Source organism: Natator depressus, chromosome 4 (genome assembly GCF_965152275.1).
Source record: "Natator depressus isolate rNatDep1 chromosome 4, rNatDep2.hap1, whole genome shotgun sequence".
In the NCBI taxonomy this organism is placed as follows: domain Eukaryota; kingdom Metazoa; phylum Chordata; order Testudines; family Cheloniidae; genus Natator; species Natator depressus.
In genome coordinates this window covers 45,797,946-45,825,853 of record NC_134237.1, presented here as the reverse complement: position 1 = coordinate 45,825,853, position 27,908 = coordinate 45,797,946, and the positions used below count along the sequence as shown (strand labels likewise).

The 27,908-nt window shown below is 37.6% G+C and overlaps 1 long non-coding RNA gene across 1 annotated transcript in view; it reads right to left on the bottom strand.

Moving 5' to 3' along the window:
* LOC141985830 (uncharacterized) overlaps positions 1-27,908 on the bottom strand; it is a 757,188-nt gene that overhangs the window by 83,449 nt on the left and 645,831 nt on the right. Inside the window, exons 4-5 of the long non-coding RNA XR_012639029.1 lie at positions 17,133-17,306; positions 14,405-14,514 (exon numbers count right to left, since the gene is read on the bottom strand). This is a non-coding gene — a long non-coding RNA (uncharacterized LOC141985830). The remainder of the gene's footprint in view (positions 1-14,404; positions 14,515-17,132; positions 17,307-27,908) is intronic.

The window sequence follows — 27,908 nt, the reverse complement described above, 5'->3', positions numbered from 1 at the left end:
GGGGAGCCATAATGGCACAACTGCATTATGATGTATTACGATAACAGAATTACATTATACTATAAGCCACTCATCATACTTAACTACAGGTTTCAGAGTAACAGCCGTGTTAGTCTGTATTCGCAAAAAGAAAAGGAGGACTTGTGGCACCTTAGAGACTAACTAATTTGTTTGAACATAAGCATCCGATGAAGTGAGCTGTAGCTCACGAAAGATTATGCTCAAATAAATTCATACTTAACTAGTCATCCTGGTCTGAAGTTAAACCTGCAAAACTTTCCATCTTCCTTACCTTGCAAGTAATTTCATCAGCAGACCAAATCTGGTGATGAATCTTGGTCACATGCCACCTGTGGCACATTGTGCATGCCTAAGAAGAAGTAGTTTCATCTGTGCTTATCACCAATTCCTTCATCCCATTTTCATGTAACATAGCTAGATGGCTTGTTGCCACTTCATTATTTTCACAGACTTCAGAAAGCCCTTCTCCTGGTTGGCCTAGTTAGTTTTACAGTACAATTACTACAGTACTAATGTTATTATATTATAGTTGCCATACAAATATAGTTGCCATACATATCTGCAAGGAATTTATATTTGTGTCAAGAACAGGAAACATTTATGACCCCATCTAACTCCCATTAAAGTCAATAGAAAGATTCTCATTGACTTTCCCAGGAATTGGACCAGGTCTTTATTGTCTTTGTTTAAATCAAGACTGAAAGTCTTAGTAACCCAAACCTCAGAGCTAGAGAAGGTGAGTATCCAGTCAAAGAACTGTAGTAATTTATAACACAGCAATATTATTTTGATTCTACTTGCCATTTACATTTAATGTTTTTCAGCAGCTAAAGGGACAGGCAGTAGCATGGGTGTTTAAGAGCCTTCTTACTCTTGAGCCCCTATGCTGTGGCCCGTCACACTTTTACACCTTACATTTTTCATTTTCATTTTACATTTTTCATTACATTTTCTGTTGGGCAGAGATGACCAGCCAAGGAGATCACTACCTATGCCCTCTTAAGGGATGGTGAACAGGTTCCTTTCATCTGTGCACTGAGGAGATCAGGGAGGCAATACATATATATAGATATTAGTGTAGCCACAAGACATCCTGCTAACCCCTACTGAGCGGGGGCTGTGCCTAAATGGTACAATCAGTGAATTTTTTAAGTGGCTATCATGCTTGAAGAGTTTTACTTATTTGGTATCTGGCCCTAAAATGTTTTTATGTTAAGAGCTACTGAACTTTAGGTGAGTGAACTTGAAGATTCAAAAAAGTTCTAAATCTATGTACAGTATAAATCAACTATTTAATTTGTGTCAGGAATCAGAGCCTACAGTACAAGCAGTCTCTGTGCAACCTAACTAGCACAGGTGGTCTATAGAAAGCTGCCTGGCTAGCTTCTCTGCCTGACTGGTAGGAAGTCCGGAGACCAGCTCTTAAGCCCAGCAGCAGTAGAAGTTCAGCAGCTGCTCAGAGTATTCACCCATGGCTGTGGTAGCTCTTGCCTTGTTCCCAGCCTTGCCAAACTCCAGGTAACCCAGGTCTGACCCTCAGCTCCAGTTCCTAAGTTCTGACTCTGGTTCTGACCCGCAGCCCTCATTCCTGACCTCTGACTCTGACTCTAACCACTAAACCTGATTTCAGCTCTAATCACTAGTCCTTACCTCTCACATTCCAGTCTTTCACAGTTTATTAATTAAATGACTGGACACTATTGTATTATTTTTGATCAAAGATAATTTGATTCTTTTGTCACAAGAAAGGAGAAAAATACTGTGATGTAAGATAAAATAATTTTCTTGTTTTGAAACAAGTACAATTATACAGAATGATGTGTCAAAAATTTCTGTACACATTTTTCATCCAGTATTTTCCATTCACCCCTTTCAATTTGCCTGAAAAATGGTATTCAAATCTGTGAATTTATAACAGGTATCTATTTTTTAAAAGTAAGTTTCTGACATGTCAGATTGTGTTATGCTTTTTACATGTAGTTACTTTGTATCATGTCATCAGCTAACAAGATGTGACCTAATCTAGCACTTCAGAAATACAATTTAGTTTTACCAAAAAAGAAATACTTGCAAGGGAATACCTTTTTTTGCCTCCACAGCAAGAAATTTAAACTAGGTTTTATATGTATAAAAAGTGTTAAATGAGAACATGCAATGGTTCAACAAAGCAGGGCACTGCAGAATATTATATCCCACTCTTGCAAAATGTCACACTACATTCTGTAACCTACTCTGATAAAAAGCGGACAGGGAAATAAGATTTTCACTTTGTTTCAGAAGCAATAAAAACAAATTATACAAGCAATTTGTGTAATAATTGTGATTTAGGTGGAATTCCAATGTATACACTGAATACACTTTTACCTGTTGCATTTATTTTATTTTCTATTCTCTTTATTTGTATGTAAAATACAATATTTCAGGTTAGAAACCAAACTTAATAACAAGCTCTATTCATATATATTTGGCTACCATTTATCATGAATATTTTAGATCATCAGCACTTGTGCAGTAATATATCTTCTTCATCCATATTGGTCACTGCTAACTCTTAATGCACAGCACAAATGCACCTGCTTCAAATAGAGAAGCTTACAATAACTTACAACTACAACCTCAATTTAATGCTTTATTTGCCATCTGTCATGCAGATCATTAATAGATAAGGTTGCCAACTTTCTAATCGCACAAAACTAAATACCCATGCCCCGCCCCCTATTATCAAGCTGTCCAGCTATATTCACCTCTTGGACCAGATCCTGTCCTCTACTTAGGACTAAATCAAGAATTGCCTTTCCTCTTGTGGGTTCCAGGACTAGCTGCTCCAAGAAGCAGTCATTTAAGGTGTGAAAAACTTTATCTCTGCATCCCATCCTGAGCTGACATATACCCAGTCAATATGGGGATAGTTGAAGTTTCCCATTATTATTGAGTTTTTCATTTTAATAGCCTCTCTAATCTCCCTGAGCATTTCACAGTCACTGTCACGATCCTGGTCAGGTGGTCGGTAATATATCCCTACCGCTTTATTCTTATTATTAGAGCATGGAATTACTATCCTTAGAGAGTCTATGGTACAGTTTGAGTCAGTTAAGATTTTTATTTCATTTGATTCTACACTTTCTTTCACATATCGTGCCACTCCCCCACCAGCACGACCTGTTCTGTCCTTCCGATATATTTTGTACCCGGGTATTACTGTGTCCCATTGATTATCCTCATTCCACCAAGTTTCTGTGATGCCTATTATATCAGTATCCTCACTTAATATGAGATCCTGTAGTTCACCCATCTTATTATTTAGACTTCTAGCATTGGTATATAAGCACTATAAAAACTTGTCACTTTTTAGCTGTCTGCCATTACATGATGTAATTGAATGGAACTTTTTTTTCATTGACTGTTTCTCATCAGATCCGACCTGTATTTTATCATCTTCCATCCTCTCCTCCTTACTAGGACATAGAGAATCTCATTTAATAGATCATCCCCTATGACAGTGTTTCCCAAACTTGGGACGCTGCTTGTTCAGGGAAAGCCCCTGGCAGGCCAGGCCGGTTTGTTTACCTGCCGCTTCCGCAGGTGCGGCTGATCACGGCTCCCACTGGCCGCGGTTTGCTGTGCCCAGCCAATGGGGGCTGCAGGAAGTGGCACAGGCCGGGGGACGTACTGGCCACCGTTTCCCGCAGCCCCCATTGGCCAGGCTCAGCGAACCGCGGCCAATGGGAGCCGTGATCGGCCAAACCTGTGGACGCGGCAGGTAAACAAACCGGCTGGGCCCGCCAGGGGCTTTCCCTGAACAAGCGGCGTCCCACGTTTGAGAAACACTGCCCTAACGGATGTATCTGTCCGAACCACATGGTCCTCTGCACATGTCGGCTTTCCCCCAGCCCTTAGTTTAAAAACTGCTCTACAACCTTTTTAATGTTAAGTGCCAGCAATCAGGTTCCATTTTGGTTTAGGTGGAGCCCATCCTTCCTGTATAGGCTCCCCCTCTCCCACAAACTTCCCCAATCTAAACCCCTCCTCCGTACACTATCATCTCATCCATGCATTGAGACCCTGCAATTCTGTCCGTGTAACTGGCCGTGCATATGGAACTGGAAGCATTTCAGAGAGTGCTACCACAGAGATCCTGGAAGTAATTTGATTGACAAATTTACAATAACTTTTGTTATACTTAACAGAAATGTTTCTCCTATTCTTGCATGGTTTTGTTTGATCATGAATTGGAATTTATCAAACTAGGTGAAAGGAGATGAGCAACAATTCCAATTATCTGCAAGTTAGTGTATTTTAACTTATCATTGATATGCACATTTTTCCCTTTTTCCGGTTTGCTAAATTGCATCTACATATGCACAAATATAGTTAAGTGCTGAGAAAGATCCCCCATTAGTTTAACTTTGGTCTATTTCTTTTTTTTTTTAACTTTATTGTATTTATTAAACTTTATTGCTTAACTTGACTGTTGATAAAAAAAATACTCTATTTTCTTCCCCTGTAGTTTAACTTTAATTGTGTTTACTGACTGTGACAGATATGTGCTATGTTCACTCAATATGCTTTCCCCGGCATTTTAATTGTTGACTTTTACTAGAGTATATTTTTACATTTTCTTGCAACTTCAATATTCCTAATGTCCACTTGCACAAAGCATTTCAGAACGTAATCACATTAGGCTGATCCTTGGTTACTGGCTCTACAAAATTAAATTTCCAAGATGTATGAGTTAGATTTAATGCTCACAATGCTTTGTGGTCACATTTTTGTCAATTTTAAGTCTTTGGTGTCTTTACTGAAAAGACATACTTCTCTCTATATAAGGTACTTCAGGCATAAGTCCCTGGCCATGCATTCTATGGAAAACTAAGTTTGCTTCTTTCCCAAATTCACTGTCGCACTGGTCTCTCTCTGACAAACTGTTAACCCTATATGTTTTAGCATGTGTATCCCAATAACTGGGTAAAAATGCCATCTCCAGAATAACTCATACATGTGGCAGAAAACATTAAACAAAAATTTTCAAGATCAAATCCACCCACCACTGAGTAATTTCAATTGGAGAAAATGCAGAACAAAGCCTTACATACAGAAAGTTGTTATAGGTAATTAATTGAATGTGTACATATTGATTAAATTGTGATCTACAGTATCAGCTCAGGAGGCTGAAAGTTGTAGCTACATTCCTTAAAAATAAAATCTGACATCCCCCAACTGAGGTGTCTTTGGATCTTTTATTTAGTTCAACATATTCTTTGCTGCTGAATGGTGTAGTCTCTTTATGTAATAGATACTCTAACCTGGCCTAAGGGCTGATGATCCACTGGATCATTCTGATGCTATCGTAACCCAGGAACATGAAGAGTAAACATTTATATCCTCTGTCACTATTACATACAATCCTCTGCCATAGTGAGGTTCTCTGTGGTTGGGGAGAAAGAGCTACTGCCCTTGCCTGCTAGCAGAAGACTAGGTCCATGAAAGGAAACTGGGTCTCCTCTGTAGAACAGATACCCATTTTTGTGACCTACAGCAGAGAAGGAGGAGAGTTTGTGGATGGGGCACTGGGCTAGGAAATCTGGGTTTGATTCCCAATCCTGCCACAGGCTCCTTTTGACACTTTGGGTAAATCGCAATCTCTCAGTGCCTCAGTGAGGATAATACTGCCTTTCTCTCACCATTTCTCTGTTTTGTACCCTTAGATTGTTTGAGCAATTCAATGCAGACACTGCCTTTTACCCTCTATCTGTGTACAGTGCATAGCACAATGGAGCCCCAATGTCAGCTATAGCTTATTGGTGGTACTGTAATACACATAATAATAGCATCTTTCAAAAACAAAGTGAGCAAATGCCACTTGTATGTCTGGTTAGACACACAACTGATGTTTCCACATGGATAAGAGAAGGGTGTTTTCAAAAGTTATCTATGCAATCTGCACAATTGTCTGACAAGGATGTAAACAGCTGGGATACACACAACATAAGGGAAGAAGCTCTACTGCTTGGACCTTAGAGCAATAAAATCTGTGCTAAGGTTTTCGCAGCTGGAAGTAATTCTGACTTCAACTCCACAGACTTCCACTAAAGTCAAAATATTGGACCAGTGCATACAAATATTAAATAAGTTGATTTAGGAGAGCATGTGTTAAATGGGAAGGTACAACAGACTGCTTAAAGGGATTGTTTGTATTGCTACATGTAGTACTGACTGCTGGAGATCCATGAAGAATAATGGACATGAAAAGAAAAGGAAAGGAGCATGGTGTGAGAGCGCTTACTGTTCGTCTCTTTGACGTACACTCTTCTCCCCCCCCTCCAGTATTTATGATACTAAGTAGTTAAGGAGAAGGTTTGTAGCCAATCATTGTGATTAACTGACATCTTAACTCTTATTGCATGGTTAATGCCTGGAAGATGAGGCCTCTGGGAGTTGTAACACACATCATAAAACATTGTAAAGCCAAACCATCACTTTTTGTTATCTTTACACTGAATATCAATAAGCCTGACACTAGGATTGGACTTCGTTGGTCACTTGCAAGATTTGGATCTTGACTGTAAAAATCTCTCTGAAATTTGTGCTCTCCTGTTTTTATTGAAATTATAGTCTTCAGAAAAAAAATGTAATAAAGGCAATAAAAATAATTCTGAAAAAAAAAGCTATTAAGTAACTGACAACAGTATAAATATCACGTTGATTACAGCTTCTCTAACATATAAATAGCATTGCTTCACAGGAGAATATTCTGTTCTCCTTTACTGAGAATAAAGCATACATTAAAATTGGAAGGTCAGAGAGAATTAGTAGCCATAGCATTTAGAGACTGATTACTCAAATTAGGTAAGGCTGGTTTACATAGTATTTTTTCTGAGCATAAGTCTTCTTAAAGCTGTGTTCAGTATTGATTGGATTTACCTAGTGATCTCCATTTAATTAAGGCTGCATCCTTCCCATGTGTCATAACTGCTTTCAGCTCAGTGGTTAAATAAAAGCATAGTCAGTAGCTTTCTTGTTCAAGAGTCCATAATAGCTGTTCACATGTGGATTTTAAGATAAGTATTGATAATGAGAGTAGCACAGAGAGGTTAGTTATATCATTAATCCCGTCAAATACTCTGCACCAAAAGTCATGAGCTATTGGACAATGAAATAGCATACAGACTGAAATGCCAGATTCTGCTTTACATGGGGAAGCAAATATAAGATTCTACGCTGGGATATAACTGAGAACTGAGAGACAGGAGTGTGCAAATTTTTGCACTGATTTTGAAAGTAATATTTCACTACAAGATTCTGTGTACCAAATTTTGTATAAAATTAAATGCAACTGATGTAAATATGATATTAACGTTCAAAAATCAAACATCCAAAAGCCAGAAAATCCCAATGTATCACAATGTTAACTTGCCTGTGTTTCACATCTTCTATCTTATAGCATACTATACATTTATCTACATAAACAGTAACATATTAAAGCAGGAATGAGCAAATCTCATGGAGTGTGAGGTTTTGCAAACTACTATAAGAATTTCAGATGTGCAAGGAATGAAGGAATACATAGCCTATTTAAGCAAAACCCAGCAAGGGCAGACTTGGTCTTTATTTCTGTGTGTGTATCTTTATTAAAGATATTGCTCAGTTATCCCTAATTATGAATCAAATTGACCTTTTACTAATATGGCTGTTCTTAAACAGATATCACATCCATATATGGATGACTTAGTCTTTATTTAATAAGACTGTTAGAAAAGAAGTGTTTAGGTCAGATAATTATTGTCTAGTAGAGGGTATTTTAGTAGTTAGCTGATTTTTTTTAAATTACAAAATGTTGTTTTGCTTCTCTTTTCTGATTTCTTCCACTAATCTTTATCATCTTCTAAATAAGTAGCTCTGAGCATATTTTCTTTGTTCACTGCTTTCTGATTCAGTGTTCAAAACTGATACCTGGTGTTATTGTCCTCACGTACTCCTTCATATTATGAGAAATAAGTATGGTTGGTTTTTAAGAAGATAAATAAGTAAAGAAATACAATAGAAAGGCTAGCTGATGAAATGGGCATATCTAAAATTTCTTGCTGAGGTGTCTGTCCACTAATAGAAAACAGAAATCTCCATTCCAGGCTTCTGTGGTGAGGATAATTTATAATCCATTCCGTTTTGACAAGATACACATACACAGACACTACATTTTAATAATACGACTAACATCCTCTGCATTTCTAATATATAGTAGGGTTCAATATTCTATCAAAAAGCTTTGTTGAGCAAGAACTGGATAAAGGACTTTGTGAACAGACCCATAGTGCAGGCTGTCATTTGAACTTTCAGTTTGTAAGCAGGGTGTTTGTGAACAATGAGCACAAAGGCCATATTTTATTTCAACTCACCACATTTCTTTTTAATCTCTACCTTCATTATGGGTCTGTTTTCCATATATCTCTATGTTCTACTTCAGTTGTGTTTAACTCTATCACTTTTAACACTTCCTAATTTTTCTCCACTAGGTATCTTTCTGGTAGTATGCATATGGCCGCCCAAAATCTTGACAGATGAAAGGAGACATGACAAAGTCAGTCTGTCAGTGGTACTTAGCAATAGTATGGGGAAAGAACCCAATGCACGAGCAGCAAACCACAGTAGCTACAGGTCCACTCAGCAGATGGAAGGTGAAGCATACTCTTGCTTCCTGGCTCACTTGCAGGCCTCAGCTTGCACTCTCTGGTGGCTCTGATCCATGTTATTATTTAACATTTAGATTGTGGTAGCATATAAAGGCCACAGCCAGACTTCACCCCTTGTGCTAATCACTGTAGAAACACACAATTAAGGACCTGCCATTTTGGACTAAGCAGGAGAGAGCCCCAACCCCAGGTAGACAGACTCGGGCTAGTGCCACTCATGCTAGTGCCCTAAAATTAGCTGTAAAGAGAGCATTTTGAAGTTGTGGCTCTGGCTCTGAAGCCTCGGGGGTGGGGGGATGTGCAGTCTGTGTGTGGGAACAGACACAAAGAGCTATCTTGTGCAAAGGCCAGGCAGAATGCAGTCCCACACAGTAGACCACCGGGGGATTTGGAAGAAGAGAGGAGGCATTATCAGGACTCTGCCCCTCCTTTGCACCAACAGAGGAGCACGCATGTACGCTTGGAGAAAGTTTCAGTGCTCTCCCTGGGATCCCCCTTGGGTTGGGGTGACTCACCACCACCACTTATTTTGGGCGCCACCCTAATTTACTTCTAACAAGTACATGTACTTAAACTATATGGCTCAGTTCATTGACATATTATAGTACAATCAACCCAGTCATAACTGATCTTTACAGTACCCTCCCTCATCCACTGGTATTACTGCCTATTATTCATCACTCCTGCAGTCCTTACCATTAAAAGTCCTACTGACTTCACTGGACACATCATGTGCAAAATGACTATAGGATTGAGCCTAAGCAAGTCATGTTTCCATAATAAACATTTATACCCACAATTATCACCCTATGGCATCTGAGAAACTACAGTCATTTTGTGTTCTAAGGACAGAGAATTGCTGCAATATCTCTAAAATCACTTCGGGTAAATATAGATGCTTTAATGTTGGCCACTGTACACGAGAACTTTTATCCCAGAAGAAATACGTATTCATCGTTTTTGTCCATCAGATAGCCACGTTTTATGTCTGAACACATGCTACTACTGTTAAGTAGCACAACTTACTTCAAGTTGGCATTTTATCTGGATACATTTCCTCTCAGAATAATGTTTTTTTCCCAAAAACATTGAAAGCTGCCTACTTCATTATGAATTTTTCTTTAAAATAAAAGTTTTAGGAATACAAAATCTTCTTCAATATCACCAGAGCACCATAAATAGTGACATTTCAAGTGTTTATGTTGCCTCTTTCAGAATAGGTCCAGGTGATAAGACCTGTATTACCATTTTTTTGGATTTCATTACACTTTGAAGGTGATTGTCTAATACTTTGCTCAACTTAAAGCATTCAGGAGAACTGCATTCAGTATAACATAATGCCAGTATTTTATATATTAAATGTAGGTGTACAGAGGGAGAAACAAAATGAACTGAGGACTGGCTTACTCACAATAAGACCATTTCACTTGTACTGCAGATCAGTACCACACTCTCTGTTTGTAAAGCAAAGCCTGACAAGTTTCCCCTTTTGACTGTTCCATGATATAGTCAAAACGGTAATAGAAAACTGGGTGGAAGGTTTGCCTTGTGGATAAATAGCTATATGAAATACAAAACAACTGTGCATCACAGTGACCCAGATCATGACCCCTAGATTCACACATGAAGGAGAAACATCCACTTGCAGATCTGCCTACCACCACACAGTAGGGTCACCTCTCCAGTACCTTTCCTCCTCCTCTGCTAGGCCCTCAATCTCTCTTTGGAGGAAGGGTGTGGAGTCTGGTAGGCCAGGGTGGGGTGAATGATGAAAATTCCTGGTAGGTATCTCTCAGGACCAAACTTCTCAAATAGAATGTTTTACCATGGCCATTAATTAAAACATTGGGTTTTTATTTGTAGTAAATATAAATTAGTGTTCTGAGCAAGTGTGTGATATTCTCTTTCTGAATCTGACTAACAGCTGCTAAAAACCCCTGAATAGGGGGCTTTAAATAAAATAGTCCTCAATTTGAGTGTGTTTGATGCTTTCTGAAAAGTCCTAAAAAAGACAGGACTGTGGCTTATGCGGCAGCAAATCGTGAAAGTGAGGCACAAGAAAAGGGAGTGCAATAGTAGTTACACAATTTGTCCAGTGTTGCCAACTCTTGTGATTATATCACAATTCTCAAAATATTTGGTGTTTCTGTGAAAGCCTCAGCTTCTAAAGTCAAGTGAGACTCTCAAGCTTTCATTTTAAAAAAACAGACTAAGCTTCTAGAGGAAATTTCTTGTGGAGAAAAGCTGATAAATATGGCCTGAGTACACTCAAAAGGTTCCCAAACCAGACAGCAAAGACAAAGAATCCAAAATATATTAACATGATTTTTTTTGAGGCTGGACTCGTGATTTCTGAATGCCTAGGGTTGACAATTACAGATGAATGATCATGTTAAGCTCAGAAAAGTCATTTGTTACAGGCCTATATACTCTAGTACCCAGGAAAAGTTTGAATTTGTTGAATATTTCTTTTTTAAACCTATGCTTTTCCAGAAACACCCACCTCTAGTTTTAAGAACAAAAGAAATATTTCCTCTTATGAAACTGCTGTATGCATGACACTGTTGTATAGCTGCAGTATAGATGTATCATATGCTGACTGGAAGTCATTTAATTTGAAGTGTCACAAATAACCTGTCCTGAAACCCTTTGCTTTGCACTCCTTCACCAAACTCCTCACTTTTCTGTCCTAATTTCAAACTTCATTTTCTGAATCTGTATATTAAGTCTCTTTTATATCAATGTATGTATTGCAACTGATAGAAAAATAACTGAAGCATAAAGGTGGACCCTACAGAGCCTGGAGTGATTTGGGACTCTAGTTTGCATTTTTTTTTCTTTTTTCTTTTTCTTTTCTTTTTTTGCAGCTACACATGCACATTTTCTCATCCCTGCTGAGACAAAGCCTGGCTCTACGGAGTAAAATTAAGGCTCACGCTGTGAAGGACAGTTAGGATGGCAGGCTGCTGAAGATACAGGAGAATCAACTAGGATGTTTTCTAGGAAACTAGCCACTATCAGAACTGCTAATTTCATTTTGAACTAAGTGGTACAGTGTAGTCGCATTACATGACTGCAGCTTCAGACCCAAAGAACAATCGTCAAAACCCCATGTTCTGTCCAGTACTTTAGACCTAAATTATGTGGCAGAGACCACAAAGTGATGTAGCACTGTCCTCCCACAGATCCTCTCCCTGTCATTTCCCCCCCCATCTGGTATTTCTTGTGTCATTTATTTTAATGTTAAAGGCAATTTATTTTATACACCAAATATTGCTGCAGATTTTTGTACTGACTATGACCACTGAACATTTCATAAGTTGTCAGAGGAAAGCTGGAGATTGTGACAACTGGGTAAGAGACAGCTGAGGCTTTCAGCACTTACGAAAATGTGGGAGGTGGTTTTGATTTCTAGTATTCAGGAGGTAGCTGAGGCTTTTGGTTCTGGGGAGGAAATGCATCTCAATTTTCCCCTCTTCTCTTTGGGGAAGAGCTGAAGACTATCTAGTTTTGGAAGGGTTCAGTTCTTTCAATTCCTCATTCCTGGAATGCTGGATAGTAACTAGCTACCCCACTCTTCCCCATCTCAGTGTCTTCCTGAACATTGATAAATGAGCACAATTGCTCAAAGCTTCTGCTTAAATGCTCAGCAGGGTTAATACTGACATTTAAATTCTCATTAGGCACCAAAGCAGAGCTGGTTGGAAAATTGTCAGCTAAATAGATTTGCATCACAATATGTTGTTCTGTCAAAGCCAAAATCATTCATGGAGATGCAGAGATTTTTGACTAAGTTTTCACTAGGAAGGTTTCTGAGGTCCAGGCAGATCATCCAGTCACTTACAGGGAGAGACCATCCCCTCTCTCTCCCCTGGCCCTGAAAACTGACATTTCAACACAATTCCATACACAAGTCTAAAAGCAGTGAGAATGCACCCTGAGAGAAGTGAAGGGACAAGGCTTGTCACTGGAAAGGGAACTCTCGGAGGGACACAGAGAGGTCAAAGGTACAGCTAGTACCAAACTGTGACACCCACATATTGCAATTCCTTTGAGTTTATAAAGCAAGGTGTTTGGTGTCTAGTAAACCTTGTTTCAAATTTGGAAGAGGGAAACTGGGTTAGGAAAGGCAATGAGTTTAAGAAATAAAAAACAGATGAAGAACAGATTCAGTCTTCCTTTTGGAATGTACTGTGGATTTTCCTTTTTTTTTTTGGTTTTCAGAGTACTTGCCCACAACATTACACATTACTGGATTATTCAGTATGTATTTTCAGTAAGGCACTAAGATCCACGCACAAAATTGAAAACATCTGTGAAAAGAATTAATATTACCGTGCATGCAAATCAGGCAATTGTATGCATGTATTTACACATACATTTTTGTTCATGGACCTCTGGCTTACCTTAAAGAAAATGTGGAGTGTAAACATCTGCAGTTATCTTCAAAACGTGCAGTTAAATTAAAACAAAATGCAATATGCTCACATTTCAAGGGAAAAAAAAAACCTTTTTCTCATCCTTCCCTAACCTTTTCCCTTTGTTAAATGACATCATGAGTCATATATGTAAGAGCTATGCACACTGTTTTGGACCTTTTGCATAATTGATATTAGCAAGGAAAGGGGAGTGTACTGAACTAAAGTATTAGCTTAATTACCCACAGCTATTCTTTAATGACAATTTTTGTCATAAACCAATAGTAACAACATTTTGTAGAGTAAAGTCAACAACAGACACCAGGTAATTATGCAATTCTTGCAGTTCAAAGTCATTGGATTTGATCTCCATAGAGTAGATTAAGGGCTGAGTTCTACCACCCTGACTCACATTGAGTGATAATTTACTGGTCACATAGTCCCATTAAATTCAATGGGACTAGGCGCTGAGGAAGAAAGCACTCAGCATGAGTAAGAGTGGTAACTCTTTATGAATAATTTGCTCTCCTATTCCCTGTGTTTAAATTATCAAAAAAATTATTGACAATACTTAATTAAAATCAGAATTACACATACTGATACAACTGTTCATCTTATTTTATGTCTGAATTATTTCCTTATAAACCTTAAGACTTTCCCAAGTTTGAATATGTAGAACTAATTTGAAATGCTAAGAAAAATATTTTAGTCATATTCTCTTCAAGTCAGTTTGATGGCTCTTGTGCTGATAAGAAAATCTTTGTTAAGGAACACATATTTCCTCTAATCCTGCTGTAGGAATCAGTCTACCATAGTCACCTATAGTCACAAGAAATGTGAGATTAAGCAAGGTATTGGAACAGATTCCATAAATATTGACCATGTGGATAAGCTAGTACTCTGTGATTTGGCTGCAAAATATTAGAATGAGCAATCAATTTATACCAGTTATTTAATATGTAATAATTAGTGTAACTTGACTGGTCATTTTAATATTTTGCAGCCAAGCCACAGTGTCCAACCTGGTTGTATAATTATCTCTCTATTTATCTATTTCTATCTATATGTAACTTTTTAAAACAGTTTAATACACAAGTTTAAATCTTATACTATTCCAGGAAACCTTGACCTGCCTCACTGGCTGTTACATGACTGCTAACACTGGCCCTGGCAGCATTCCAGGTGAAACAGTTACAAAAGGAAGACAATTCACTCCAATGTATTTAAGGCACAGATGGATTTTTTCAAAATCAGCTAGAAATTTCTTCTTGTTCTTACCATTTATTTTGTTGTTATTGTTTCTGAATACCTTGTAAAACGGTCCATTTGGTAGCTCTTCCTCTGAGTACAGTGCAGTTAAGCTGCTCATTCTGAAGCACATAAACTCTCTGGGGAGACAAAACACAGTGAAAACATTTGAGTCCTTAAGTAGAAATTCTGATATTACTAAATTACCATCTCAGAAACACTGTGGCCCACCAGCAAAATGACAGGAGTACAGAAAGAAAAAAACTGCATTTCAACCACACTCAGGAGTTGAAGCACAACAATTATGGCTGGCCAAAATGTCATCTTTCCCTTTCCATTATTTTATTATTTGTATTACAATAGTGCCTACAAGCTCAAATTAAAACCAGTGCTCCATTGTTCTTGAGCCTGTATATAAGCAACAGTCCATGCCTCAGGGTGCTTACAGGTTAAACAAGTAAAACTGATTGATGATGGAAGAACAGAAGTATGATTATGTTCATTTTACTGCTGGAAAATGAGGCACAGAGATATACAATTTGCTAAAGATCGCACAGGGATTTTTGATTTAATTATAAGGCTAGCCTTCCTATCAATTAATCAATTAACTTGCCCCATAAGATCTCAACTTTTATGTCAGCTTTGGTTAACACAGTCAAAGTGTTTGCATTAACTGCAAGGTATTGGTAAGTTTCAATTCCCTAATAAAAAGCCAAAGCTGAAAGGCCATTTCTTTCTCTCTCTCTCTCACACACACACAGGACCCCACCACCACCCTTGTAGGTTATAATATATTTAACAAAAGTCATATTACTGTGTTTGGTAAAGCACAGATATCATTATTATTCTCCTTGTATATAAATGATATCAAAGATAATCATCAGTCAAAAGTTAGGAAACCCACATTCATATATAACTATTATGTACTGTAAACTACTAAGAAACATTTGAAAATGAAGTGCCATATCCTAAATGTTGTTTATCGGCAGGAGAGGAGGAATCATGCTGTGTGTTTATGTCAGAAAGGAGAATGAAGGCTGCACAGATTATAAACCTTTAGTTCCAAACATGAAGAACTCAAAGCCATAGTCCCCAACCACATCAAACACAAGAACAATTCACGAAGGGCCACACTAACCCTGGCTGGACCCAGTAGGAATTCATTTATCTGCAGAGCATGTGTTCAGATAGAGTGAAATGAAGAGAAATCAGTAAAGAAAACAAGCCATTTATAATGCACTATGAAAAATCACTAAAACAATAGCTTCTGGAAACCTTGCATCGCAGAAAACCTTCTGGGCCTGAATCCAATACAAACCTGTCAGACAATATTGATAAAAATGTGCATTTACTATTGTAAATAAAACATGAATATGGAACTTGCTCCCAAATTCAATTTTTCCAGAAGGAAAGTAAGGCTTTCTTCACACTATGTTATTTAGTCAAAATAATTTAATTAAGACACTGTTGCTGGCAAACAAAATTACCTTTGAGCTAAACCACTGAAATAATTATTGACAAATAACTTGGACATCAAAAGACCATTACTATACTTACTTTGCTCTTATAGATGTTTTCAATAAATTTCCTGTGTGACAGTGTTATGAAAACCACCTTCTCAGAATAGAAATGTGATCAAAGCAAGCGTCAAATGGCATGTGTCCAGCCTTTTATATGCAGGACGAGGTATTCTTTCAACGTTGTCCTGAAGGACTCTGATGTGCCACTGCATGTTCCCACCCAGGACTGAAGGTGAAGGGTTGGACTCAGCACTTAGTGCATGGACTACATGCTAAAAACGATGAAAGATACATCTATTTTTCATTTACACACTATCATCTTTTTTAACCTGCTGTAATAACAGCAAGCACAGAATGGAATAGACTCTGAAGCCCTTACACGGATACTACCAAATCAAAGTTATAGATGCTAGCAGCATTTCAGTACTATGGTGATGGGTCTTGCAGCAAATATTCAAATTAGACACATTGGACAGCTCCTCAGCTGGTGTAAATTGGCTGGTGTAAAGTGAAATCAATAGAGCTACACTATTTTACACCAGCTGAGGATCTGGCACAACACTGAGTAAAGTAAGATACCTGTGTAACATTAAAAAAAAAGGCATGTGAGCATTAGTTAAACTCACACACACACAGTGGACTGATCTCCATTTCTAATTCTAAAATACAGCCCAGGGTCCAGCAATATAGTGGAGTGGTACTGAAGAAATAATCCCTAAGTAAATTATTTACAATGCTACTTAAAATATTTTATTTAAAGTGCTACATTTCTTGCTAGTCATTCTTTGAAATAGTTCATGGAATCATTCATACTCTCAAAATACATGATCAATGTAGGTATTCACTGTGTATTCATACAGTTAAAATCGCTAGACCCATTTCAGTCTAAATAGCAGTGGAGAGAGAGCTGATTTTTGAAAAATATTCATGATGAGATTAAAGTAATCCTTGATAGACAAGAAATATTTATCCAGAAAGGAATTCGGTGATCATGTTATGACTTTCAGAAAGGATTGTATTCGTCCATGCTACATTAAGTTTTAAGTTAAACGTGTATGAATAAGTCTGATACTGAAGACAAGAAAGTGCACTTTAAAAAAAACAACTTACAGATCCATAACATGATCCTGTAATAAATGTGCCTGTTACAAATGACTGGAGAAAGACACAAAATCAGATTCCAGGGTCATTCAGGGACTAGGCAAAAATAAAGGAAGACCACTGCCTATCATGCTTACCAATACTGGCTCATTGTTTCCTTGTGCTCCCCCCCGAGGTCTGTCCGAATCCATCTGTTCTGTCTTGTCTTATAGTTAGACTGTAAACTCTTTGGGGCAGGAACTGTCTTTTTGTTCTGTTTCTACATCATGTAGCACACTGGGGTCCTGGTCCATAATTAGGATTCCTAGGAACTGCATAAATACAAATGATAATACAAAAAAAAGTTAGCCAGTTCCAAGCTGGTATAAGATAGTATAGTTCCACTGAAGTCTACTGACTTACACCAGCTCATAGTCTGGCCCAAGTTTGAGGCATGACCGAATTAAGCTGAAAAGCGGAGAATTTTCCATCCTAAATCACTTTAGAAATGTACATGGACATCAGATGACTGAGTCAATAGTAATCAGATTTACCATGAGCAGCACTGGGAAGCAAGACAAGTCACTTGAATGGATGAATATATGATTATGGCTTCACAGTACAGAATCCACACTATAAATGAGAAAACTCAGTTTCCTTGTTAACATATATCCATTGATTTAGACATGGAAGCAATGAGATGTAGATACAGAAAATTGCCTGAATGCAGAAGGCACAACTTCATTCAATTTGACCAGTAAAATAATTTGGGATAAAACGTACCCACAACAAAATACCCAACAGGAAAGTTCCAGTGCAGATTTCAGCTGATCAAAGCCCAAGGAAGTATCACGTGAGAAAGTGTTTTTTGAGGTTGGGAAGAGAAGTCTATCCATTGCACGTAGAGGCATTTAACACCTTTCCTCATGTGAGGTAGGAGAACCTCAAGTTTCACAAGAGACTAAACCTTATTCCCCCAAATTTCCCATATGAATGCCTGAAAATTCCCTAGGTTAAGCTAAGGCCCACCAAATAGAGCCATGTTGATCTGCAATCCACACTGGAAACCAGCCATAGAGGGTGATCATGTGACTAAGTTAATACTAATCAGATTCCCAAGACCAGCCATGGAAGCAGGACAAGCCACTGGAATGTGTACCTGTATGATTATGAATCCATATTATAAGAAATATACCTCTTTGAAGTCTCTTTTTCAATACATATTCATTTCTTACGACTAATTGTGTTAAAATAAGAGGATGCACTTTGTGAAACTGTTAATGGGAAATTCCACAAGGAGAAAAATTAATTTCTTCAGCAATTAAATATCCAGAGTTTAAGAGGGTGCATAGTAGGATAATTTTTAAAGTCTATAGAATTATTGTTTCTCTCACTAGGAGATAAATGAGAAACAAGTTAGAATTAAGATATTAAAAATTATAGCATAAGGAAATTTTAGAAGTTGTATTGGAAACATTGGAGGCAGTACTTGTGAAACACAAACACATGTCTTTTTAGGCAAGTGCAAGTAATATTTTTTCCAGGAGGATTTTTGCTCAGTTTAAAAATCTTTTAAAGCCCATTTCCCTTGCCACCTACAGTAAAATAAAAATGAAGTTAAAAAGCTGTAAAATAAAATGCTACTGAGGCCATGGAAACAAGCACAGTATTTTAGAGGCTTTTTAAAGGTTAAAGAGCTTTTTTAACTTCCACTGGGGCAGCTTTTAGAAGTCATTTTTGTTCCTCTTGATACTTCATATAAAGGTCAAGCCAAAGTGCTTCTTCATCAAGTCACAACCATAGCAAATTTGAATCACTGTTATAAAAGATTTATTTCTTTGGGTAACAGTTAGGTCGGATCCTCTCTCTACTGGTTCATCTCCCTTTCCAGAAGAATAGAGAGTTAACAATGTATTCTTTTTTCATAGCGTGACACACGAACAATATTTTTTTTCTGAAACTGGTAGGTAAAAACTACCTTAGTCTTTTGACCAGCATCAGTACCTATATCATCTTTCTGTTCACTATTGCACCAAGCCGCCTTCTTGAACTTAAGAGAGTAAAGTGCAGTATGTACCTTTGCCATGGCAAATCAAAATACTCTATTTGGGTGAGTCACCATTTTGTCTGGTTTAATTTAGTGAATGCCAGGCATTTAGGTAACTAGTTGTGTATATTTTTTAGTTTCCCTTTAGTTACTGTAATTTGGCTATTAAATGGCAAATGTTGTTTTTTTGTTTGTATTATTGGCTTCTGTTATTTCATTAAAAATGCAAACCCCAATGCAAGATTACTGGGACTCACATAGTAGCTCTGCATCACAGCAACAGTTTTTCTGCTAATAGGCTTAAAAATATCTATTCCCGTTTTGAGGCCTGCAGCGCTCAAGAGAAAAAAATTACCAAGCTGGAGGATGAGGCAAAACTGTGGTAGAGGAGGAGTGCCTATCAGCTCCATTTCTCTGTGCCTGGAAACTGACTTGACAGGCCTTTGCTCTCCTTCTAAGCTCATGGAGGAGCAAGGGAGAAACAAGAAATCCCCGAAACAATTCTCCTTTCCTGGAAGAGTGAAGATTCTGTCCCCTCCCTCACTTTGTCCTTTTTGAATGAAGGATAGTGATGATATCCCTTCAATACTGGAGCTCACCCTCCTTCAATAGGACTGAGATCAGCCCTGAGCTGCCTTCTAGCGGGTTCCCTCTAAACCCATCTAACATCTTTAGAGTGAATCCGGCTAGCTCATTTCTCCAAATGCAGAGGAGATCATTTTCCTATCAGCTTAGCGCATTTGGGGTGTCTATACCCTAGGGCCAGTTCTAGGGGCAAGCGAGGAGGGTATTTATTCTGGGTGCCAACTTCCAGGGGTGTCACACTGCTAAACCACTTGTTGTTGTTTGGCAGGCTTTCATCTTTGTTTGTTTGCACTTCTCCCAGCTGGCTGGCCTCAAAATGTCTAGGACTGTTTCTATCTGGACCTCAGAGTATAAAAGGCTCAGTGAAGTAGCACATTGAGGAGTTTCCTGGTTCTGCTGCTGGGGAATGTAGTAGTAAAGCACCAACACTCTTAAAATACTAATTTGGATTCTTGCTGCTTGCAGTGTGTCAAACTGACTTGTATATTAACTCCTTATTCTTAAGCTCCCTCCCTTAACCTCATCAACTTTTCTATCTATCTGTCTTTAGACTCTGAGCTTCTTAGAGCAGGTACCATCCCTTCTTGAGTGTTCCGACAGCTCCTACAACAAGTACATACAAACTGTTCTGGAGAGAGGCCCAGAATAAATCCCAGCTCCCAACACCCCTTAAGGGACTTTCTTTTTGCTCAGTGGTTGCACGGCCCTTAGCATGACGGTGTCCTGGGCTCTTAGGCAGTATGATAATACAAATAATAAATAACAATATTAAAATATAATAAAGGCTCAAGTTAATCTATTTTTTCATATCGCCTCTGAAACAGCTATAGTCCTTCAAATGGATGTTTCAACAGTGACACAAGGCTAGAAACGGTCCCAAACCAAAAGTGAATTGCATTGCTGCAGAGAGCAATGTAACAATTCTTAATGTTAATACTTCCAGCAAATCATTACAATGGGCACATTACAGTACTAATATAGCAGTATATTGCAACATTTGCTGTAACTGAGAACTCCTCACTCAAACTTAAAAGAGTGGCCAGATATCAATACAATTTGAAATCTACAGATGACAAAATGCCTACTGTATATTGCCTGACAAAATAATATTTGCTTTTTTACGTTGTGAATTTTCTAAGAGAATTTCAATGATTATTGGAGAAAAATGAATTAACCAAAGGTTTGGAGTTCTTATGGAACTTAATTTTTATAATAAACATTCAGATCAGTTCTCAGATCTCAAAGATAATACAGAAATCTATATAGAATTTGTAAACAAAAAATATAATATTTAATCATTGTAGGACAAGTTTATGGAAACAAACAAAATCTGTATATTCTTCACGCAAAGAAGGGATAAATTGTGACCAATTTTGTAAGTACTACTAAATCAGTAATATACTTTCAACTTCTCAATTGTTCAGAGTGCTATATGGAATAGGAGGATAGGATTCTTGATTATTATCAAGGAATTCAAATACCACGCATATCAGAGCCAGATTTTGAACCAAACACAAATTTCCTCAAAGTTCAGAGATGTTTGGATTTGATGTTCTGGCTTTTGTCCAAGCCATGAATTGCTTTGAAATCCTCAAATGCAAAAATGCTATCTTATTAAACTTTCCCAGAGATTTAGGGGCTTGCACTTGGCAAGCTTGACTTATTGTGAAATATTAACATTTGTATAAATCGTATTTGCTGAAATCAGAAGGCTCTAAGAAACTAATGTCCATAACATTCATTTAATCCAAATTTCTGCACCCACTCACACAGGCCTAAAAAAATGGAAGAAGAAAAACATTCCACTAATTAATTTACCTATATTTTACTACAGTATAAGGGAGAAATTTCCTCCTGATCCAATCTGATGATGACGTAATACCTTGAAGCATGACAACTGATAGCCATTCTAATCTAAGTACCTAATGATATTTCACATGCTATTCTTATTCATATAACTGTATCTGTTTGTAAAATGTATTAAGCTGTTTGCCTTAGTAGTATCACCTGGAAGTGAGTATCATAGGTTAATTTATTGCACAAAACATCTTTCCATTCATTCTCAGATAGATAGTGTATAATTTAAATTGAGTGCTCAATGATAATTCACCCTCCCTTCCTCGTTCTCTCTCCCCCCCCAAAAAATAAACCTTATGCAAAGACCCAACTATAGCCAAAGAGAACAATAACCTGTTGTCTTTATCTTATAACCATCAAACATCTCTATCAAGAAAGGGAGCAATGTGTCCTTACTGCTGCAAATTCAATCTGAACTGTACTACACCACTTGTAAACCTCCGCACACATTTCTTCTGATGGTTAAAAAAAAAGATTTGGGGAAGAAAAGTGAGTAAAACATTGGTAATTCATTTAGCTGGTGATGCAGGCTGTTCTTCGATCAAATTTTGTTTCCCAAAGGAAGGTATCCGTTTTAAATTACCTAGCAAGCAGGCCAAAGAAAGGAAACAAATAATCAAAACCTTCCCAGGAGGGGAAAGAATAAGGCAAGAGCTCCAGACATCCTATTTAATAAATAAACACCTTCATTTCTGTAAGTTAATTTCACTACAGGAAATAAGTTTAGTTTTAATTATATTGCCTTATGTCATGTTTTATAAAAGGTACATGAGGCTCATTGACTCTCTCTTATTAAAGCTTTTACATGCTGCAGAAACGTTGCATGTAGATTAAGTCTCAGTAGAGCGCTATCAAAGTGTACAATTATTTAAGGTGCAATATTTTTATTGTTATTGCACACCTGTGCCAAATAGAAAGATTAAACATGTTGCATTTAATTTTCCCAAGAAACCAATCAGACATCAGCAAAATATACACAATACATTATGCAACAGCAAGGTAGACAAAATGATTTGATTTCTTTTTTGGCTTAAATGTGGAATATGATGGTGCACAATAATTAGGAAAACAACCCAGAGAGCAGTTTAAGAGTTCTTCTAGGACTCCAGAAAATATATCTTTAAAAATTCATTTTCCAAAAGAGAAAATTCAGAGTCTGAATATAAACTGAGCTTTCAAAGTTTAGTCACATCCACTGGAGATGTATTTTAAGAGCCGTGTGAATGCTGACATGGACTTCCTTAAGCCTCTGGTGAAAATTTCTATTGTAAGCCTCCCAGTCAGTGAATATAGCTATGGAATGGAAACTCTGGGAGCTCTATGTTGAGTGTCTTAGGAGCTAAGAAAATAAACTTTAATATCGCTGCTTTTCTTACAGTGGGCAAACTAGTGTTATGATACCATCAATTATTTTGCTGCCTGACACAGCTAATCTCATCTACATCTTGTTTTGTCAGTCTTCGAAACCTAACAGTCCAGAGCCAGGAATATACTTGCAGCTAGTGATGGGAGAACATCAAATACTTAGAAACACTGAGAAGTATTTGCTAACCTCCTTCTGGAGTGACCAGGTAGTTTGTGCTGCAACCTGCTAAACGGAAAGGACGGTCATATGCCTACCCAGCCACCCAGGTTTCTCCACACTCCCACCCCACAGGGCTGCTGTGAAGAATATAACAGGCCCAGGGCAGTAATTTCTGTGTCTTTTATGGAAGAAAAGAGGGAGAAAGTGGAAAGTGAATGGGAACCTGATTTACGTTCTATCCCACTCTTTCCTCAGTCTGCTCTATGGAATCAGACAACTAAGAGAGGAGGTACTCCCCTGGCCATGGGCCTAACAGTTCTCAGGATCATAAGGACAGTGCAGAAAGGAGCTAACCTCCTGACTATTTTAAGCATTTGTAGTGTATAGTTTTCACACTCCTCTCTCTGCCCCATCCAGGTATCATTCACATCCTCACAAATAGATTTTAAAATGTTTGCCAAAAATCCCTAGCAGCCATTTTCCAACAATCTGCTCCCAGTTGTTCATCCATATCTAATTTCCACAAGTGAAAATACATGAATTAAACAAATAAATAAAATCTCTCTTTGCCAAATATCCTGACATCCACTCTAGCAGATTTTCAGCCTGGCTCCAATTCAAAAAGTCAGGGCTGTGATTCAATTTTTAATAGGAAAACATTAAACATTTCCTTTTTGTCCCTCTCACTCACCTCTAAATAATCAACAAGTTATTGTGTAGCCCTGAGAAACAACAGAATCCAACAGTGAGGCAATATTTTCAAGAGAGTTCGGCAGATGCTTATAAAATTTGGATTGATCAACCTGTAACCACATCGTATATCAGAAATTCAAAGGAAGTCCTGCTTTATTAGTACCAGAGAGGAAAATAAAGAGTAAGACACACAAGATAACCCTTCTGCTACTGTGCTGTCCAACCAGAAATTTCAGTGTACTTTTTTGTGGTAGTGAGTGCTATGGCTCTCTTGTATCTTTCAAATTTTAGACATACTTCAAAATCCTATGTTCTTCTGATCTCCTCCACGAACACTCAAATCCCAACCAGTCCGTCTTTTATGTTTCATGCTGAAATTAAGAGGGCAGCAATCAGCCTGAACAGAGTCACTTACAGGAACAGGGACAATGCCAGTAAAAATGGTGATTAAAGTTATTTTCTTTCTGATTTTGTGATCCAGGTGACTGGACAGATGAAATAGTGGGCCAGATCCTGTATTTCTTGTGCACTCAAAATTCTCTGTGAAATCTGTGAGAGTTTGGGTGTTTCAAAGAACGCAGGATTAGAGCAACTGCAGGTCTTGGCAGTTTTGCCCAAGTATTTCAGGACCAGGCTCCAAGTGACACTGACCATTTCTTAAAAGTAGATATTTTTCCCATCTATTGTCTTTATAAAGTGATTGTTCTTCTGCTGTTTCACTTAATTCACTTAATAATTGGAGCCTGTAATTCTTCTCATATTCTTCTCTTGCCACTGACTACCAAGGTCCCTTCAACTAAAACCCACCATGAGTATTTGAAGACTACATTCTTGCTTGCATTCAGTATTAAATATTTAGACAATACTCCCCTGAAGCTTGCTAGAAGGGTTATATTACTTTATCAATACAGATTACCAGGATAGAGGACGTACTGTTACTAGAGAACAATATAATAAATGGAAGTGAGTCATAGTAGTTACTATCTGCAGTTTACTGTGAAATAACTTTAAGGTTGCAACATTTTGAATACTTCCTTTCCTTCCCTTTCAGCATCTTCCCCAAATGCTTCCAATACACTCTGAAATGTAGTACATTAATATTTGGTTAGAAGTTACGCAGCCAAAATACACTGACAGAGGTAATATGTAGTCTGTGACAAGAGACTGAATGTGAATAAATTTAATAAATTGTTTTTTTTTAAGGGCTAGATTGTGTCCCTAGGAAAAGCCCATAGTAAGGAGTGACATTTGTTATACCACCCTAGGAGCAGTGCAGGGAATTGTGGCTGAGAGAGATAATTCTCTGTCTTTCCTCTTTCCCCTCCCCCCTCCCCATCCCTTGGGGGATAATAATTTACTAGCAGCCATTTCTAGCAGCAAATACTACTCCCTGTGCAGTGGCTCAGCTATGCTGGCTGGCACCACATGTTGCATGGGTGGGCGGGGTCCAAGGCTCCATTTATCCCTATACCCATCTCCTTCCCCTTCCTTTTCCTACCCACCTACCAAGGGGGTGTGCAGGCCCAAATAGTCCTGCACACCAGATCCAAGGTTTGTGAAACCTAGGCAGACAAGTGGGAGGAGTCTTACTATGATTTATTCTCCATGGGCACACAGTTAAATTGAAAAATCTATCCTTAATTCTCTTCTTCACTAGGCAATATATCAATGTCATAACTTGTGTAACTTCACAAGCCACAAAGTGACAGAATGGTAGAATCAGTTTGGTCAGCAAGGAATATCCTGAAGTGGGTTATCTCGGCTACTTTCTTGCCCTCCACACTGTGGCAGAATTAATTCAGTTATTCCTAAATTGTTTCTAATGGACACTGTCCAGTCTAGGCTTGAATACTGTTAATGAAGGTGATTACACAGACTCCCCTGGCTCTTAATCCACTGATATCTGTTTTGATAACTAGAACCCTTTTTCATAGCATTTAATCTACATTTTTTTTTCCTGTTATGCAGAAAGTATCAGTGCTTTCTGTTAACTTGACTCCTTTTTTAAAAAGAGAATAACTTTTCATATTACTGTACTGGGCATGATTTTAGAAGTGGTTATTCTTGTGAAAAAGAAAACTACTGCAATTGTAATCTGTGGTATACTAAAAAAGAACAATGGAATAAAGGCAATTTGAGAATCCAGGAGCAGTTTCCTAGATGGCAAGTCTTAATTCTAACCTTCCCACATTTTAATTCAGGAATAAATATCACTGGAAAGGTCAACAAGTCACATATTTTCTTACATATGTGCGAATTGAGAAAAAAAATTAAAAGTGACATTATACAACAGTTACATGCCTCAAGGGTAGGACCTAATAGCGATGTCAATGTTTACATTGTTATAAAAATAACTAAGATGTCATCATTTATTTTATGTTTTAAAAAAAAATAAAGTAATGCTGCTCTCCAGGCATCTGGTTTGTTGATTTTCAATGTACGAAATGACCAAGAAAATACAAGATTTACAACATCATGACCGATCAACTGTTCTAAGAGAAAATAGACCTGGTAAAAAGATAAAATATTGCTACAGTGCAGAATTAAAAATCTAAATTAATACGGCCCATGTTATTTTAAATAGCAAAAGTATACAAGTGATGCAGGCTTCCCCCTCAGCTCCTTGTGATAAGATTGCTAGATAACACACTAACAAACAAACAAAATAAATATTTTTAGGGAGGCCAGTGGCATAATGTCATTACACAGCTCTCCCAATGGGAAATTTCAGCCTCACAAACAAAATCAGGAGCAGTGGGCAGTGGAAAGTCTCCTGGTCACAGATTGCATTATTGTGCTCTGGCTAATGGTGGAGTGGAAGATACTGAAAACTCATTCTTAGTATCCCCATAGATTGTAATTTTAGGCTCCAAAGTGATTCACTTAAGTTCAACTGGTGGAGTGGAAGATACTGAAAACTCATTCTTAGTATCCCCATAGATTGTAATTTTAGGCTCCAAAGTGATTCACTTAAGTTCAGCTGGAGGGATAGTACTGTATCCAAATTGCTAGGAGGGCTAGGATGGAGCAGCTTGTTTGAAATAGCTACTGAGGATAAGTTCAGGTAATGTTTGCACATCTTTTTTAATATCCAATAAAACAAATTGATTTCCACAGTGATATGACTGAGCTTTCTCTATGGTATGGTGCTCAAAACCCATCTTATTCTCATTTAGCAATGTATGTTGCAAAAAGACACTGTGCCGTGCTTCATTAGTTTAATCACTCCATTCTACAATTGTTTAGCAATCTGTATATGTCTTTTTGCTCTTATTAGAGACAGCATGGTCTAGAGAATGGAGCTTAGGACAAATTCCCTTGAGTGGTAATCCTAGTTCTGCCACTGAATTGTTAGGTAGTTTTGATATATCACATAAACTTTCAGTTTCCTCAACCAAAAGGTGAGGATATTTGTTTACTAACCTCAACAAGACCTTCTGACGATTAAACAGAAAGTGTACAACACCCCCATATTATTAATGTATGACAAGCAATCCTGCCTAAACAAACCTATGCACACAATAGGCCTGATTCTGTTTTTATATCCACCACTGCAAATGAGGCATAAATCCAATTAAGTCCACAGAGTCACTCTAGTGTAAAACTGATACAAGACCAGATAAGGTCCATTTTCTACCCACTGACTAACTCCTTCTTTGCCACACAATGTAACATACTACTATATTTTCAGTTTCATCTTATATCATTCTGTTCCATGTTAGCCTAAAGCAATACAAATATAATAATTTTAAAAGACAGCTCCTTCATGATACCTGATTAGCCTTTTATTATATTCAATGTATAATATATAATAATAGCAACAGAGTGAAAAGTTTTGCTGACAGAGTGAATTTTTCACATTATATTAGCATTTAGCATTTCCATTCTCAATAATAGCTGTAATAGTCAAGGGAATATCCACATTTATACTCTTTTAAATGACATAACTACTATATTAGTAGTAGTAGAATTTAGATGTGTTTCATTTCAGATTTAAAAAAAAGGCACTTCCTGTAGAAAGTGAAATATCTAAAGTGTTTACAATGATTTGCAAAGCTGTTCAAAAAGCTTTACAGGTAATGGGAAACCAATGACTTATCTCTTCCCAGTTTGTACATACAGATTAAATGAAGTCACCCAAAGAGTGGTCAGTAGTTAGGGCACTGGACTGAGAGTTTAGAGATCTGGGGTCTATCCCTGGTTTTGCCACTGACTTGCTGTCTGACC